Source organism: Helianthus annuus, chromosome 5, assembly GCF_002127325.2.
Source record: "Helianthus annuus cultivar XRQ/B chromosome 5, HanXRQr2.0-SUNRISE, whole genome shotgun sequence".
In the NCBI taxonomy this organism is placed as follows: Eukaryota; Viridiplantae; Streptophyta; class Magnoliopsida; order Asterales; family Asteraceae; genus Helianthus; species Helianthus annuus.
In genome coordinates, this window is record NC_035437.2 from 168,030,702 (window position 1) to 168,036,463 (window position 5,762).

The following is a 5,762-nucleotide window of genomic DNA, read 5'->3' on the forward strand; positions in this document are numbered from 1 at the left end:
TTCTTAGGGAACTATGATTCAAGCCAGTTGTTTGCATAAGATGCTAGGAAAATTCAAGGAATTTCTTCAGTTGGATGAATGTCTTCTTATCACCAAACCTTCTCTTGTTACTAATAAGTCCTCTGCTAAGTATACCAAGAGAAATGACAAAATATCACTGTATTTCTATACTTCTGTTGAGAAATGCTTTGACTGGTCAGGACCGAAATACCGTTTTAATTTCGTTAACCTCAAGGATGTTGTTAAAAATAAATTTGAAGTTAATACAGTTATTGGTATGTAAACCACTACATGATATATATCTATTGTTTTATCTTATTGTTTTTTTCTTTTATTGTTATCACTTCTTAATGCTGTTTTATTTTCACAATATATTTTTGTTTATAGATTGGATTGGTTATGTAGATGTATGTTTCAATCTAGAGGATACGTCAAAGAAGGATGGGAGCAAGGGCAAGAGACTTAATCTTAGACTTGAAGACATTGAGTGCGTTCTTTTTATTAAGTTGTTGCATTTTGACGTATAAATCATTATAAGGTTGCTTGATGTTATTACGTTTTATGTTAATATTTTAGAGGCCAAAAGTGTCCGGTTACTTTGTGGGATATCGAAGGCTGATTATGTTGATAATTTGCTTGTGTTTAGCAGGATTGATGATTTTGTTTTTGAAGTAGTAGTTTATAGAGATGAGATTGAGATTTGCTTTTTACAGAAACCTGAATCTGATGATGATAGTGTAGTTGAGATATCGAAGGCTGATTATGTTGATAATGCATACAAGGTACATAAGTATTTAGCAATAGCAAGAAAAGTTTTAATTTTTTAGCATTATATTAATTACTTCATTAATGTTGACCAGGACATCTATGAGGATGAAGAAGTTGTTTCTGTGGGTGAAGGTACAACCGTTACTCAGGTACTTGCTAAATTATTAAAATTATTTATTTTTAATTTAACACATATAATAATTTAATGTTTTTACAACTATTAGTAATGTTGTTTACTGCTGTTATATTTATTCAATAATGTATTATTTACAAGAACTTACCAACCAATGCTGAATGCACGTCCAAGAGACGCATGTCTTCACGATTGAAGAAAACCCAAGATGTAAGTTTACCATCTTAAAGATTGTTATATTACTATTGTTATTAAAGTTACTCTATGACAACAGGTTATGAAGAAAGGTAAAGTTACTTCTGAGAGAAAGAAGGTCGTCAAGAATAGGACTAAGGGAAATGCTGCCTTACCTGTCGACACAAGTGATCATACTGGATGTTCTTCGTGTGTTCATAAAGTTAAGGTATATACTTGCCAGTTAATTAGTATATGTTATATAAACTGTTTTTTTTTTGTGTGTGCATATATTGATCATTCATTTAATTCACATGTATATGTTTACTTTTTCATCAAGGGGAAGAGAGTTGCCAACGTTCAGAAAAAGCTTAACCGTAGAAATAAGATTGCAAAGACTGCAAAAAAACATTCTGGACATCCTCTTGACCCTGAGTTCTTTCATTTTGATCGCAAAGGAGACTATAGGCTGGTATACCATTTTTTATAATAAACTAATGATTTATGTTTATTTGTCTGACTATTATTTTTTTCCACACAATACATGTAGCGTCTTCCTGCTGAAGTTGCGAGACGAGCAGGTCTTTCTCTTGATCTTCATCCTTTGAAAGTTCAAAACATGGTTGGAGTTGTGGAGGTTTATGATGTTAGGTTGGAGTTAAATGAATTGAAGCCACGTTATGCGTTGGACGGTTGGCGAAAGTTTATGACTGACAATAACTTGAGGTTTGGTGATATGTTGCATTTCACATACGTGTCTTCGCAACAGAAGATAGTATTAAATCAAGTTACATCAGTTTAACAAACACATTTTAAGTCTGTTCTGTTATCAGATACTAATTATGAACTTTTTGATGGTGATGTTGTAGGTTTTTTTCTTAAATTATTAACTTGATGATTTGTTGCTATGTATGGCTAAGATGATAAAACACTGTTATTAGCACTTTATGTTTTAAATTTGGCCAATTAGATTATGTGTTAAATTATAGTCCTTTAAGTCATTGTTCCATTTTCTTGAATTTTATCTAATTTTTTAAAGAACTTCAATAACAAATAGTGGTTTCAACATCTGTTTTCCTTTTGGTCAATAGTTAATGGAAACCCATGTTAGGTTCAACAGTGTTTTGAAGAGGAAAACTGTGTTAGAAGACAGTAGATCTTAACAAGTTAAAGATCTGTTAAGGCTTAAACAGATGTTTGGCATTTAACAAATGTTTGGCCTTTTATATCAGATGTTTGGACTTAAAAAGTTGTTTGACCTTAAACACATGTTTGACCTTAAACAGATGTTTTGCCTTAAACAGATATTCTTCTTCTATATCAGATATTTGGACTTAAACAGATGTTTGACCTTAAACAGATGTTTGGCCATAAACAGATGTTTAACCTTAAACCAAACATCTGTTTAAGCTCCACATCTGTTTAACTATTTGTCAATATCTTATTGACTTTTGGTTAACATCTGTTTCAAATTTGGTCAACACCTTATTTTGTAAAAGAGGTACAAAAAGAAAGATTTTTTCAAAATTCCAAATCCCCCTTTCATGTAAGTGCATTGATATAAACGTGGAAATGATATTATTCATATGGTCCTGTTGTGCTTTTGTTTGTCCTCTAATATGAGTTCATGATCTAATCCGGTGATTTGAAGACATTGATGTTGAATCGAATGAGATGGTTGATGTAATGTGGTCGTATTACAAATAAATAGTAATTAATTAATCTAAATAACTTTCCCGAGCCCGGGAAGCAATCCCGGGTAAAAACCTAGTCTATAATATGCAGAACTCACTCACATAAAAATGCAGAATGAGATGTGAATGCTCTTAGTGGACAATTTTTTGGCACATTGATGTGTGATTGAAAATCGATGTTTTGTCACATGTAAAGTTTGTGTTTTTACATAACTTTGAGTTTCAAGTTGCCTACTTTGATGTGATTTGTGTTTTTGAAGGTTAACGAAGTTTAAGAAGCATTTCAGAGCTTTATGGTGCATCGGGACGGAAAACAGTTCAACCGGACATGCGAAATAAAAAAAATCAGAAAAACAGGGTTTAGAGGGCTAGTCGCCGACGCCCTAGTTGCCAGTCGGTGACGCCCTTCAGAAAGCCTCGTTGGGAGAAAATGCTCGTAGACAGCTTACTAGTGCGTCGAGACAAATCTGAATAACCACAGGCCATCGCCGACGCCCTCAGCTGAAACGATACGTTGAATTTTCATTTTGAATGTTTGGGGACAGGTTATATCATTGGTTTTTGGGTATTTTTAGGGAGTTACATAATTCTTGAGTTTGAAACACCATCTTGGAGCGAAGAATACCCCAACCTTCACCATTTTTCCATCTCAATCCATCCCATTCATTCACCTGAATCATCCATAATCATCATTCCCTAATCCATCCTGAACCTAATCCACCATCATCACCATCATTTCACCAATTCATTCATCATCACCATCAACCATAAACCCTAACCATCATCCATCTCCATCATCAAGCTTCAAGATGTTCGCGTTTGAGTTTCATTCATCCGGTGATCAAGTTATGTTCGTCATGAGCGGCTAATCTTCTCGGGTTTCACCCCGATGTAGACTTTTGTAAGGATTTTTATGGTTTGTTACATGTTTTGTATTTTTTTTTTGGAAACGAGAAATCCCCTGGTAAACATTTACTAAATTTAAAAACAAGATTGCAAACAAAGTTCTAAAGTTTAAATGGCGACTCGCCATAAAAAACATAGAACAAAAAAGAAAGACATACATCAAAACATCACAAAAAAATGAAATAAAACTAAAATTTGGAGCCTAACTTCATAAAGCGCGCCATTTCATCGGTCTCCGACTCCACCTCAGCTTCATCTCCATTTACTTTTGTCAAACTATCATAGTATTTTCTCATGTTTTCGGACCATGCACTATAATCTTCAATCTTCGGGCGGGTGCTAGTTTCCACAAATTTTTTAACCACCTCTATTTCATGCTCTCACATCCCAAGTTCCGTGTCAAAACAATCTACTTCATCCCTTAACGTACCAAAGCTATTCGTAGTATTGCATGATGGACCGGACTGTGACCCGAAAATATTTTTTGAAACATCATAAAAATCACTACCATATGCTTTATGGGCCATACCTGTTGAGCCCATATTCGTCCTCAAAATAGGCTCCACAACTAGTGGGCCAGAATCCTTATGCATCGCAGATGGGCCTGTAACCTTAGCTGAGCCCAACGTCTGACCCAAAATAGAACTCCCAGAAGATGAAAGCTGAACTGGGCCGACCTGCTTTACGTCTGAACCCAACCGCAAGACATCTGATGTTGGGCTTCCAGAACTCCCATTTTGTTTCTTATTACCTTGAAGCCCAGCAACATTTATATCATTTCTCAATGAATCAGCCTCTCGTGAAAGGCCCATTCCCTTAACATCAACATCCTGAAGCCCAGCAGCCTTATCGCTGGGCTTCTTTTGATCCGTATCAATCTTGCAGCCCGATGGGCCTGCCATACTCGGTCCAGATATTGATTTTTTGGGCTGCCATAATGGTTTCTTTCCTTTATTTTGAGCCTTAGTTTTCCTCACAACCTCAACAAAATCATCCTTTTGGGCCATGTCAACATTAGAATTCACCACATTTTCCTTCACATTCTGAATTTTAGCACCACTTTTTTGAGCTTTTAAACCGCATTTATCCACCATGTGTCCAAAAACTTCACAAAATGCACAACATGGAGGTTTCCACTTATACGACAAATCAAGAAAGTAAGACTTACCCGGGATTCCATCACATTTAGGTAGGTTAATTTTAACTTTATCCGGAAGTCCATTTGAGGCATTTGCGTCCACCAAAATCCAAGCAAAGTTTAGTGGCCCTTCTTTAGTTTCACACCTCTTAAATGTGGCTTGATCAAGCATTAACGGCTTCCCGACACAACTAACAATTTGCCCTATATTTCCACCATTCCACAAACTAAGTGGTAAATCTTTTATGGCAAACCAAAGCGGTACCGTTTTCGGAATCGGTTTACATAACACAACATTCGGATCCCAAATTTGAAGAACATGTTTTGTATTTGGTTTTGTGACAAATTGAATTGTATTTGAATTGATAGATAAATGGTCAAGCGAGTTATGAAATTTGACTTTGTGGAATGAATATGTCCAATTATGCCTTATCTTTCGATAGGATTTACTTGTCCGAGGTAACGAAGTGCATTGCGGTCCGTTGTGAACGTTGATAGCAATTGGCACCTAAGACTCGTGATTCTAAAACCGTTAATGAACCAATTCAATTAAATCAAGTTAAAAACGTGTAGCAACCCTAGGTCTTGCAATTGTCGAACCGGGTGTGAACCTTGTTTTCTCATTATTGTTTCAATCAAGTAATCGTGTTTCGTGCAATTGAAAGTGTTCAATTTTTCTTAGTTAAGTAATTTAGTAACAAACTTGTTGGTTCAATCCAACATCTCTTTTCAAACAAACAAACAAATTAACCATTTTCGTAGCAAGCTTCATAAATTTGTGACAAACCATTTATAATCAATCACCTCCATATACAAACCATAAACTCTTCGTGGATCGACCCCGTACTACCGCTAACTCATAGTTAAGGGTAATTCGGGTTTATAAATATTATCTTTGGTCGGGGCGCGACACTCCGATCACACACCAGTATTATAACGCCTCTTCAAA